The 14,095-nt window shown below is 40.4% G+C and overlaps 1 long non-coding RNA gene across 1 annotated transcript; it reads left to right on the top strand.

Annotated features, from left to right (window-relative positions):
- Positions 1-581: 581 nt before the first annotated feature.
- Positions 582-14,003, top strand: LOC115417922 (uncharacterized). Its single transcript, XR_003935222.1, has 3 exons — positions 582-592; positions 4,496-4,500; positions 11,520-14,003. It is a non-coding gene; the product is annotated as an uncharacterized LOC115417922 (long non-coding RNA).
- The last annotated feature ends 92 nt before the right edge of the window (positions 14,004-14,095 follow it).

Raw genomic sequence — 14,095 nt, 5'->3', positions numbered from 1 at the left:
AACACTTCTTTTATTCTCTGTACAGACTAAATACAAGTGTATACAATTTTTTTTTCTAACCCTTGGTTTTCTATTACAAGTTGGCAACAAAGAAGTCTGTAGATAAAGCTGTTAATTTTTTTTCTGTCATCATAGGATGGTCCCAATACTAGACTATCCTACATTTATAATCACTGGGTTTTAAACAGTTTTAACAAAGACAACATTTTAAACTGATGTCCTCATTAAGTCCAGGTGGAGTCACTGTGTTGAGTTTCTCTGGCACATCTCCACTTCTAGTGGACATCATGATCTTCTCAATCCCATAGAATTTCAAGGGGGAGGGGAAGCATAGCGGTTTGCAAAGGCATGGTCCAAATTCATGCATTCATTCATCCTCTGAACCACTTTATACTCAAGAGGGTCACAGTCCCAATTCCAGGTAGAAATTTCAGTTTAGTATACTGAAATGTGGATTTTGAAGGGTTGTTTAGGCCAAGATATGCCAGACCACAGCGACCTAGTAACTGTAAGTCTACTGCAACTAATAGTTGACTTACAGTTTATTAATGTAGACCTTCATCCCAGTTTAAAGGTGAGAGTGAAAGTTTTTGTGTTAACAGTGTTATTACAGTAAGTGCAGCTACTACATACATTCGCATCTTTCTGTGGTCACCCTATGTGAGCATTGGGAAGGTATGCTGTTGGTTGCAATCTGTAACCAAATATTGCCATCACTAAATATTGTAGACATCTTCAACAAAACTATTCCAGGACAAAGACAAGAAAAATGACATGGTGGATCAAAAGCTTTCAGCAGCTAATAAGTACATTCTGTGGCCAGTATCTTGAAGCTTATGGTGGCAATGGTATGGTTGTTCAGGTGCACCTTTACTGTAACATCACACCAGGAACAAACAAGAAAAACAACATGCAACATTTTGTTTCTTGATCTTGTCCTCTCTGTGGCCATTTTCATAACTTGGAGCATGTTCTTTCACCTGGTTTCAAAGTGTTTTTCATCTGCTGACATCCTACCATCTGTGGATCAGGTGTGAGTGCTCCACTATAGTAACTGTACTGTTCACCCCCTGCCCTAATCCCTAGGTGCGTTCTGTGTGTGTGAACATGCATGTGTGCCTGTCTAGTGATTAATGAGCAGCAAGAGCTGATAGATTGTCCTGATTACAGAAGGGACACCACGTTGAGAGCACACACACTCATCCTAACGCACACACACAGACAAAAACATACAAATATATGTATAGTCACTCATGTTCACATCAACAGACAGCAAAATGTACTTAGAGAACATCCAGCTGCACCCACTGTCCATTACATCAGGAAGAGTCATCTAATGCCCAGCTCTCCATCTGATGCCTCACAAGAGTCATCTCAACCTCTTGTACCTGGTACCGCTGACAAAACGGACAACTTTCCAGAGGTGAATGTGTGACATGAGTGTGCATACACCGTCATCATCTCCCCCTTACTTACCTCATCTCTTTCTTTTTAAGCTTGTGATTTGATCATGAGAGGTAAAAAAAAAAAGGCCTGCAGCTGCAAACAGATGTAACAATGCACTTCATGTTCATGCTTCCCTGTGCTGCTGTTTCTTTGACTGGTGAAGTGGTTTATTGTGATCTTGAATTCATTTTGCGATCCTCACCATTTGACTGAGTTCTTAAGGTGATTTACATTGACAGAGTGGGGCTTTGTTGGCTCCAATGAATTTGGAATATCCCATTTTGCAACACAAACACATGCAAAAGGTGTGGATGCAAACACACACACATTCATCCCCAAGCAGTCTGATAAGGTTGTCTTATCAGAAAAGAAAAGGAGAGAGGAAGATGGGGGGGGGTTGCTGTGTGATAATGGCTTTCACCAAATCCCCCTCTGTCACAGATTAAAATGCCTGCTTGGAGAGCATTAGCAATCTTTCTTTTCATCTCCTTTCGTCTCCTCTCTCCTCTTTTTTCCCTCCGTTTGGTGAGTGCCATCGGATTTCTCGGCCAATCTATTGTCACAGGCCCTGCGACACATACAAGGAGAAGTCAACCTCAATCTGATAGGCCATTGTCTTATTCTCCCCATCGCTGATTCCTGCTCATGGTATTGATCGCAAAGCTGTCCTCCCTCACATCTCATCACATCACGTTGTGTGAATGAATGTGTGTGTGTTTGTGTTTGTGCTTGTGCCTGTGTCAGTCAGTCTTGATAGAAGATGTGGTCAGCCTCCCATTGGAAGAATCTTACCACTGGGAGAAGAAAAAAAAACACCCAAATTAGAGGTCTTTTCGGTAATTACACACATCTATAAGTGGCAGAAGTGCTTTGCTACGACTATGTAGGAACTGGAACCAGTATACTGTCACCTAATCCGGTCACTCTCTGTATCAAGAGATCACAGAAGTGGAGACGAGAAGCCACTCGAAACTAACTGTCACACTGCTCAGCTGCCTTTCCTTACTAACACCCCGCTTACACCCCCCTCCTCCTCCTCACCCCCTCACACTCCTCGCCTCCTCCGCCATGCCTCACAGGCCCGTCTGTCACCCCTCTATAATTATGAGGAGTGAGAGTAATGTGTTGCAGTATGAATAGGATTGTCGGCCTGATTGTGATGTATAGGCTTTCATTACCATGTCCAGGCCTGTGCCCTTCGCCTTGTAGGAAATCCTATTTAGGCCCTAATTTGGGAGCCTCCCAGACCGTCCCGCCTGATAGCAATCACACACAGTAATTGTGTGCTGGGGCAACTGACAAGAGTGGAGGCTCAGACACGGAGAGAGAAAGAAAGAAGGATACGACGAGGAGGAGGAGGGAGAGAGGGAGGGGGTCCTGACAATGATATATCTGCATAGTTTGGTACATTATTCAAGTCATCCTCTGCAGAATATGTATATTTTTGTGTATATCTGCTTATTTTAAGGTGGTTTGTTACCATAATGATAATTTAGCGGAAGTTACAGTGAAACCAAAGACATTCAGGATGTAGAGGATTTCATACTGGACAATAGGAGGGCTTCCCCCTATTTTTAGCCTTGTGCTCATTCTACTCAAACAATGCTACATGGCTAATTGGGAGAAGAGATCATGCTAACTCAATAATTATGATTTATGAGACAATCTCCAGTGGATATCGAGCATTCTCGCCTGATTTGATGACATGTAACCAGCCCTCTAGCAATCAATATTTGTACATTTTCCGTGTCTAAGTTGTTAACTTTTTTAATATTTCATTAAGTCCTTTTTAGAGGGGAGTGATTCTCTGCACCAACATTTATGCAGATCTGACTCCACTTATAGGCCCGTAGATAATGAATGTCTAATTGACTCATTTAAATACTGTTTGCCTGCAGGAGGGCCTTTGCATTAAATGTTTGATTGGCCTCATATTAACTGTCATTAATCCCCTCTGCTCTTAATAAGGACTTTATGAGGCTTTCTTAAAACTTCTCATCTACCTCACTATTCTCTTTGCATAATTAAGTAGAATATTCAAAAATATGGAAATGAAGAAGATCTCGGGCTTTGACTAATGGTCTTTGTGTGACAGAATTCTAATTATAGCTAAACCTTTGCATTTTCTGTTCGGCATTGGGTCATGGTTCATTAGTTTAGGTCAGTGTGGTTCAGCGCAGTTAACTTTTGTTTAATGTCCAACTTGAGCAGTGGCTGATTGAACTTATAGAAGTTCCTACCTGTTGTGGTTGCAGACACAGACATATGTCACATCCAGGCACTGCATTGTCTTTTAAAGGAAGATGTACAGCACAGAGCCAACTTTTGACAGCCATTACAAACTGTCACTGCGCCAGAGTGGGTGAGAGACACAAACTTGTCTGTGTTTATAGCTTAACTGATCCTCTTATTCCTGCTACTCCTCCAGTCTCTCTGCTCTGCCCCTAATCTCTCCGGGGGTCTTACTGGCCCTGGATGACAAATGGGAAGTAAACGCCAGCCAAGCGTGGGCTCTGTGGAGAGGCTCAGGCCGGGGGTCTCACTAAGCCCCCCTCAGCTCCGCCCTGGATCATCTCTGACATGGCCTGCACTAACCCTGAGGATGGAGAAGGCCACACACACACGCACACACGCACACACGCACACACACACACACAAAGACACAAATCAGGTACGCATACAGAACCTGTTACTGCACGTGATGTGTATCAGGTCACACATGCACAGAAACACAAGAACAGAAGATAAAACTCTGATCAGTACACTGCACCGGATTGATTTGTCTCATAAAGACACCTCCAGCTGCTGCTGCTGCTGCTACTATCTTATATCACATGTGCGCACGCACACACACACACACACACACACACACACACACACACACACTCACCTTGAGCCTCTCACACTGCTCACCTGCTCCAACAATCAGGGCAGGTATGTGAATGTCAGCTCAAAACTGGTGTCACCACATAATACCCAACCAGCTCTATTTTAGTATACATCGTCCAGCTCAATAAGAGCATGTACTAAATGACTGCAATGTAATGAGTGGCTGTGTGGCTGTAGCTGTGACACTGACAGCGCATGAGAATGTAATGTGTTGAAGCCTCCTTCTCTCCCCTCCTTCTCTGTCTCTCTCCGGCTCCGTGCTCCTCTGCGCACCACTGCCTCTCAGCCATGGGATCAGCTGCAGGCACTAATGAAACGTCAGTCAGGTAATTGAGGCTGTGGTGGTGGCGGGCCAGCCAGGCAAGCAGTCAGCCTGAGTGGGTGATGACACCAGGACGCTTGTAGTAGCTACACGATCCCAGCAACCCCCCATGGAGCATCACAAGAACTGCTCCAAATCCAGTGGGGTGGAAAACATTGCATTTATGCTGACATTTCCCCGCATCTTCCTGTTTGTGTTGGGCAGAAATTTGAGTGATGAGTAGTAAGGTGTGTACCAGTAAGTTGAGTCATCAACCTGGCCGGAGATTGTTAACCAGCTTGGTGAAAGCTGCTGTTGCGCAGGAGGATGTTCTGCTAGCAGCCCTAGTGAAGGTGTCAGGTTAGAGAAGGTTAAAATCCTTTGTTATTGCACCCCAGAGTGATGTTACCATCCCTGCCATCCATTGACCTGCTCAGCACCACCGGTGAGTTATGGGTAATGTTTAATTCCCCTGCTGTGACAGCTGTGAATCGCATGGTAAATTGGATTTTTTTTTCTTTATGAGAATTGTGCTTGCACAGGTAAAGAGAGGGAGAAAGACATTGGCCACACTGCTTTGCCAAGGTAACTCTGTCACATATTGTTCACAGGCCTCTCAATCTCTCACTGACAAATCGAATCAAACTGGTTTGTTTCTAAGTGCTGATGGGAGAACAGAATGGAGCTGCTCTGTCCGACCTGCTACTGTTCAGAGTCTGGAATCCCAGCACTGACCTACACTGGCCACACTCCACTGATGGGTTTCCTGTCTGTCATATCAACACAGACAATGATGCTGAGGTAGGAATTTGTAAATATGGGGAAAAAAAAGGAAAATCCAAACAATGTGTTTACTGTGCACTGTTAGTGTAATAGGAGATGGAGGAAAATACAAAAATAATGAATCTTATTTTTGTTCCTCTCATCTACTTTGGAAATTTGGCTTGAAATAGTAAAAATACATATCTCTTATCAAGGATGAGTGGGTCACAAGCATACAGAAAAAGCTTAGTGGAAATAAACAACACAATCACAAAATCTAGTCCAAAAAAAGCTTGTTCTGCTGTTTAGACCATTTATCAGACTGTGAAGATGTGGCAGGTCATATTTCGATTGATCTTCTTTGCTAGAAAGTTTGGGCTAAATATGTTGGCAGAGTATGTTAGCTAATTAGATTAAATATAGTCTAAGAACAAACTAATATGGCAGTCACATACAACAAAATAAAAGGCTGTGAATACACAGCTCAGCCAACAAGAAGTCATACATGCAAAATTTTACTGCACTACCTTTGGTTTTGATTACAGGAGACATTCACTGTGACATCCTTTTTGCCACATAATGCTTATATAGTGTCACAATAAGGTTCATAATATTGTTTCTATCCATAGTTGCATCAATTTTTGATTATTGATGATGGAGAATTGGACGGCCGCATCAAGTCTTCATCACATCCCAAATTAGAGTCTGGACTTTATGGTGGTTAATCCATGTGTGAAAATTATGTCTCATTCTCCCTGAACCATTCTGTCAAGCCTGATGACCCCGATGAATCCTGGCATTGTCCAATCTTTTTGACATTAAAGACATGAGTGGACTCTTACTGTGTCAGTTAGAGTTAAATAACTTGTTACAGCTGAAACATTATTAACCACTGCAGTACTTACCCACAGAAGGATCTGAACTATTTGCTTAGTTAAATCCAGGCAGTTCCTTTTTTTGGCCAGGCTGTTTAATGAACTAACTGCGGCAAGTAGCCTCTCATGTCTTTAACGTCTAAAAGATTGGACAATGCCAGGATTAATCAGGGTCATCAGGCTTGTGACAAAATGGTTTAGGCTGAATAAGACATCATTTTCACACATGGATTAACCACCATAAAGTCCAGACTCTAATTTGGGATGTGATGACAATATGATGCAGTGGTCCGATTCTCCATCATCACTAATGACATGAAATTTATATTATTTGCTGATGACACAAATATTTTAGGAACTGGTGAGGATTTACAGCAACTTTTGGACTTAATCACTTCAGAGCTAAATAAAACTAAATTATGGATTGACAAAAATAAGTTGTCAATCAATCTGTGTAAAACAAAAATCCTGATTTTTGGTAAATGTAAAATAAGTAATTAGGTAAAGGTACAAATAGAGGGTGTAGATATAGAAAATGTGAATTAAAGCAGGTTTCTTGGAGTGATAACTGATGATAAAATTAGCTGGAAACGTCACATAAAACATGTACACAACAAACTATTCACAAGCATCTCAGTCCTGGCCAGAGCAAAGGAGATATTAGATCAAAAATCACTTCACATTCTGTATAATTCATTAGTCTTACCTTATTTAAGTTACTATTTGGAGGTAGGGGGAAATACATATGCAAGCTTTTTACAAAGACTTTTTATACTGCAAAAAAGAGCAATAAGAATTTTTTACAATATTGGTTTTCATGAACACACCAATCCACTATTTTTACAATCTAAAACTTTAAAACTCATTGACCTTGTGGAGTTCAAAACTATTCAAATGATGTATAAAGCAAAGAATTAACTTACTGCTGGGTAATATTCAGGAAATGTTTTGTGAAAGAGAGGAAGGTTATGATTTAAGGGGATAGATTCATAAAGTGTGCACTATGTTAAAAAGTTTCTGTATTACCATCTGTGGAGTAAAATTGTGGAACAAATTGTGTGTGGAGATAAACTAAATATCAAACATAGTTAAGTTTATAAAAAGATACACAGAATAGATTTTTGTGAGGTGTAATATTTAATAATGACAATGAGGGCTGTTTGTTTATGGACAATGTTGTGTTGATAAATATGCTGTAATTATTGAAGAAAATTGTTGAACTGTTGATGTCTGTTTGTATGACTGTACTGCCATGATAGCATTGTTGTGTATAATTTAATTACTGCATTATGTATTAGTTGTGGGTTGAATGCTAAATTAGGAAAAATGTATCGTTTGATTCATGTATTAAGTTACTGATAAAGGTGTAAAAGCACTTGAGGGGTAGGATTAAATGAGTTTATACTTCTTACTACTCCTTTTCAGCCATGCAAATTCAGACACATACCTGAAGATAGATTCCGTTCATTTAAATGTTATTTTGTTTTTGTCTTATTTTTCTTTGTTTTGTTGTGTTTTATTTTGTTTCTTTGCATGTTCAAAATAAAAAATAATAATTTGGAAGCAAGAAAAAGTATTAAATAATAAGAAAATGACAACAAATCTGCTCATGCTGAAGAAAAGACATCTTCAACAGCTCTGAGCAGACAATAGAGACATAATGTTACACTATATTGCCAAAAGTATTTGCTCACCTGCCTTGACTCGCATATGAATTTAAGTGACATCCCATTCCTAGTCTATGGGGTTCAATATGACGTCGGTCCACCCTTTGCTGCTATAACAGCTTCAACTCTTCTGGGAAGGCTGTCCACAAGGTTTAGGAGTGTGTTCATGGGAATTTTTGACCATTCTTCCAGAGGCACATTTGTGAGGTCACACACTGATGTTGGACGAGAAGGCCTGGCTCTCAGTCTCCGCTCTAATTCATCCCAAAGGTGTTCTATGGGGTTGAGGTCAGGACTCTGTGCAGGCCAGTCCAGTTCATCCACACCAGACTCTGTCATCCATGTCTTTATGGACCTTGCTTTGTGCACTGGTGCACAGTCATGTTGGAAGAGGAAGGGGCCAGCTCCAAACTGTTCCCACAAAGTTGGGAGCATGGAATTGTCCAAAATGTCTTGGTATGCTGAAGCATTCACAGTTCCTTTCACTGGAACTAAGGGGTCAAGCCCAGCTCCTGAAAAACAACCCCACACCATAATCCCCCCTCCACCAAACTTTACACTTGGCACAATGCGGTCCCACAAGTATCGTTCTCCTGGCAACCGCCAAACCCAGACCCGTCCATCAGATTGCCGGATGGAGAAGCGCGATTGGTCACTCCAGAGAACGCGCCTCCACTGCTCTAGAGTCCAGTGGCGGCGTGGTTTACACCACTGCATCCAGCGCTTTGCATTGCACTTGATGTATGGCTTGGATGCAGCTGCTCGGCCATGGAAACCCATTCCATGAAGCTCTCTGCGCACTGTTCTTGAGCTAATCTGAAGGCCACATGAAGTTTGGAGGTCTGTAGCGATTGACTCTGCAGAAAGTTGGCGACCTCTTCACACTATGCGCCTCAGCATCCGCTGGCCCCGCTCCGTCAGTTTACGTGGCCTACCACTTTGTGGCTGAGTTGCTGTCATTCCCAAACACTTCCACTTTCTTATAATACAGCTGACAGTTGACTGTGGAATATTTAGGAGCGAGGAAATTTCACAACTGGATTTGTTGCACAGGTGGCATCCTATCACAGTTCCACACTGGAATTCACTGAGCTCCTGAGAGCGACCCATTCTTTCACAAATGTTTGTAAAAGCAGTCTTTATGCCTAGGTGCTTGATTTTATACACCTGTGGCCATGGAAGTGATTGGAACACCTGATTCTGATTATCTGAATGGGTGAGCGAATACTTTTGGCAATATAGTGTATGCTGACGTCACTTCCATCATGTCATTCTACTTATGTATTTCCAGACTCCTCAAACATTTTACAATGAAGTGTGACTCCTGACATGTAAAATCATCTTTTAAAGTGACATCATGTGTAAATGATGGCATAATTCTAATGGGTAATAAAATTTCTTTCCAAAATAAGGTCTCATGGGGCACAACTTAAATGACTATTTTTGAAATGTATTTTTTTCTAATACTTTTTGATGATCACTGTGGACATAAGAACCTAAATTACAGGCTTTAGTGTATTTTAGTTTCCTAAGACTTTTAGCATTTGGAGTTGTGGAACTTTTAATCCTTAAAGACCCAAACATCCACCACCAACCAAAACCATCTACTGATATAAACTGTTTTTAATACCTGTTGATCCACTAATCCTATGTAAATAATTGAAACATGTAAATAATTAAATAAATAATAAATAATAAATGGATATGAATAAATAATAATTAAATGTAAAATGCAGTTTGTCATCTTTTCATTCTCATCGGATATGACCCATTTGGATGTTCAGAGGCTCCATAGTGAACAAGGAAACACCATCATCTTCAACAACATTGATTTGCCAGTAAAACCCATGGAGTTGGATCAATGACAGTGGATGAAAATACTTGTTTGTATGTTCAGTTTCAGTTCAGTTTTCACTTTCTCCTCATTTTTGTCTGAATTGATATAACGCTCAACTTTACACTGAGCTTTAATGAACATCTACATGATGAATTAAACACAGAAAAATACCTGATTTTCACTGAAAAATGCAAAATGCAGAGAATTATATAATAAATGGTGATAAATCACTTAGGAAAGACAGGAAAAATCATTTGGGAGTTGTGACAACAATAGTTGTGGATTAAATATCTCAAAGTTTACCATTCTGGCTATTTGGTTTTACACTATCTCCCCTACTTTAGACGACACTCACCTGTAAATAAGAGAAGTTGTTGCTTTAATTATTTCCATCAATTGGGTTCCATTTCGATCATCATCTGTCTGTGTTCCTGATGACAGTGAGTACAGAGGACTACATATTCTGACCATTTGAAGTCAAAGGTAAAGGTCAGGAAAAACATTTCCATTATGGGGTGAAAGTTGTAAAAGCCAGGTCTTAGTCATAATTGATCAGACTTGATTCTAATTCTAATGTATCACATACTTGCATGTAAGTTGTAACAGTAAATGATGTTCTGCTGGTTTTTCATCTCTTGTATTGGTAGTGATATGATGTGAGGAATTTGGTCGAGGTTTATTGGGCTGCATGACTGAGAGCTTTCCAGTTGTGTTTTTTTTTTTTTTTTTTAAACGAGTCAGCAACTTTACACTTTGGGGAAAACTGCGATCCCAAAGGTGCAGAACCTTTATTATATATAGTAATTTCAGCATAGTCCTCACCAGTAAAATCTATGATGTGCTTTAGTCAAAGGAAAAAAAGACGTGTGCCTCCACTGGTAGAAGTCGAAGAGCATTAAGAGGGTCAAGTTGAAAAAGATGCTTTGACATTTTACCTGATAAACATGCACAGTACCACAGAAGATGAAGAATTGTACTATATCTATTTAATTTAGGTGTAGTAGGTGTGGCTAAGATGCACTTTAATATGTCACTGTTAGTATATGAGTTGGATGATGAAACTGTGCTTTGTTTTTTCCTCATTACGTACATGTCTGATTGAGCCCATTTACATGACCATAAAATCTGATAAGTGGAAGTAATCAGATAATTGGAATAATCACATCTATACATTTACATGCAGGAAATGCAATAATCAATAAACCCCAGTTTAGACATTCCAGTCCATTATCGGATTTCATTCTGAGTACATACATTCATAGTGAGGGTAGAATCAAACTTCCTGTTATCTTCTGCTCACATTTGACTATGTAACTTTCGTTCTCTACGATTTTAATTGTGTTTATACATGTGCAGACACACAATAATGGAATAAATCATATTGTCCTGTATTCTGTAATCTCGTTGCACTACCTGTGTAATGACAATAAAGTCTTTTCTACTCTATTCTATTCAATACATGCATGAAGACATTGGAGTACTAGGGACATAATTGGATTACTGCTGTTACCTGATAAAACAGATCAGATTATACTATTTACATGATCACTAATAGTCTGATAACTCCAGAAATCAGATAATGATTGGAGCATTATTGTGAATGTAAATGGGCTCATTATGTCAAATCATAGACAATTTTAAAACCCAGGTTAAAAACATTTGGAGTCTAGTATTTGTGTTTTTCATTCCTTCCCTTTTGTGACTTTTATCAGTTTTTTTTTTTAACTCTTTATTTATGAAAGTTTTTTACAGATTCACAAACAAAACAAACAGGTCATGAGGTCAAGGGGTTACAAAGATTGCATTGCTTAGACAGACTTTTATCAGTTTTGTGACATTGTCATGTGTAATTGAAAATGTGACTGTAACTCTAAATACGTTGGTGCTAATCTGAAAATGGCACTCCTTTTCTTGTTTGTTTTATGTTCTCAATCTCAGTTCTTGTTGGGAAGTCTTTCATCATCTCTTAAGTCATCAGTTCTCTCCTTAAAATTACTTTTCTGCTCCATCACCAACTAGTCCTGTTCTTTCCTTTCAAGGTGTCCTAACACCACCTGACCAGGAATGTTCCCGGGAGCAGCACAGTACTGAGAAATAGGAAGTCTAGATTTAGTCCCACTCTCTGCTCCACTCCACTCCACTCTCTTGTGCCTCCCTGGGGCTTTAATGTGGAGAGTGGACAGTGGGGTTAATGCCTAGCTGTAAGCACTGCTTAGAACCAGTGATTGGGTTTGTGTTGCAGCGGTCCTTCCCCCACTAGCAAAAAAATCCACTGGAAATGACTTCCACTGTCCAACCCTGTGGGCACTTGTGATTTCCCAACATGCACTTTCAGCTCGCCTCTTCTTTGTTGCAGCTCAGCGTCCCAGAGGGCACAGGTGAATTTGATGTGGAACAATGATTAAAAGTTTTCACCCTCAAGGTGACCTAAATACATGAGGAGGTGAAAGTCAAAGTGAGAGGCATGGAGATGAGAGAGGGCCACGGAGGTCAAAGTCTGTTTTGGCCCATATAGCAAGTGCTCAATCCTGAGCTCAGGGAAGAAATTATCCAGAGCCTGTCCTTACACTCTTATTGCACCATTCCTGCCTCTATCCCTTCAAGTAATCAGTGATTGTGTGTGACATGATTGGTATACAGCACCATACCACAGAGAGGAGGCATAGCCAATCTAATCACTGTCACATCAGTGATTACCTCCAGGCGTGACGTATTTGAACAAGGCTCTATCACATCTGTTATAACCTGCCTCTTCCTGCCTTATGCCCCTCCGTACACATTTTTACTCTTAACCGCATGTTCAATCACCACTGCCGGCATTGCCCGCTGGTGCAGCCGAGTGACCTCTCGACAGTGACTTATGCCAGCGATTAGCCTGGATAGAGTTCAATTATGATAAATCGCCAGTGCACCTCTTAGGCCATGATTAAAGCCTCAGCCCCGCCTTGATAAAGAGATTCCATCTCAATGCCATCACAACCACATTATTAGACACTATGCTGTGGTGTTCTGCCTCATGCTTTTCACATCAGTACTGTAGAATGTACACTGTAGCCCCGACTGGAGCTCATGGCAGGTAGGGGTAGATGAGAGTTTATGGGGGGCTTTATCATTCACACATGACTGGTGATGCATCCCTGCACAACTATTTTCAATTTGGACTAGTATTTATTAATAACCTCCACCTTCTTAAAGCCTATCATACAAGATACCTGCCATACAACTTAAAGATGGGTTTAGATACTGGGAAATAGCAAGGGGAGGGGGTGAGAAAGAGGAGCCCCAGTTTTGATAAATGGATGAGCAGTGATGAAAAGAAGATATCTGAAGAGCATGAAGGAAGAGAGGGGAAGAGAGCAGAGCATTAATCCAACATGAGGCAAGTAGAGAGAGCCAGTGAGAATGAGACAGAGGAAAGGGGAGAGAGGGGAGGAGGAAGCAAGAAAGATAGCCTTTCGGCTGTGTTCTGTCAAGGGAGAAATTACACATTTACGGAGGTTTTTTCAAGCAACAACGGGTTCCATAGATCAAACCACTGGATTTATGAGCCAATTTTCAACATGAAATATAGACACCAAGAATCCATTTTAGCCATGTTTACTTGCCTTCTCTCACTGCTTTTCTTTTTCTCTCTCAATCAAAAAAGCCACAGTGGGCAAGGGTGGCTCTACCACTGGTACTTCAGTAGCGCTTATTAGAGCTGTAAATGAAGGGGTTTTAACTGTTGTCATGTGGTAAAGATGCAACCACTGAGCTACTTTGTGGTAGAAAGTGTTGACAGGTAAGTTAAGATGGCTATCAAAAGGAAATAACCGAAATAGAAATAACCTATCCAAACATCACCATGCAGTTTTCTGTTAAATACTGAGACATGTGATACCATTTGGAGCACTCTGGAGAATTATTTGCAAACTGCAGTATGTGGAGTTTATAAGTTTATAGTAGAATAGAGTGTGTGCATAGCTTTGCAGATATGTACACACTATTCTGGAAAAACTACTGATAATTTGCATAGAAATTAATGTCTGAGTAGGCTAAACGACATAATTGACACGCAATTAGCAATATTATAAGGGAACCTAATGAAGTTTCCATGGCAGTGGCTGTACCAACCTTAGAATGATCACTGCTTAATTATCATATTAATGAAGTCATTAGTTGTCACTTAACTTAGATGACAGGTAAGGTAAGAATGTCATGATTCTACAATTTTCCCAGCAAATGTGTATTCACCACTAATTGCCTCCAAGTTAAAATCTTATCTATGAGGGAGTGACATAAATGTGAAAGGTACTATCATTGCATAAACTTGCACAAT

Source organism: Sphaeramia orbicularis, chromosome 4, assembly GCF_902148855.1.
Source record: "Sphaeramia orbicularis chromosome 4, fSphaOr1.1, whole genome shotgun sequence".
NCBI classification, from domain to species: Eukaryota; Metazoa; Chordata; class Actinopteri; order Kurtiformes; family Apogonidae; genus Sphaeramia; species Sphaeramia orbicularis.
Note: the sequence above shows the minus strand (reverse complement) of the source record. Positions and strands in the feature narration are given on the sequence as shown.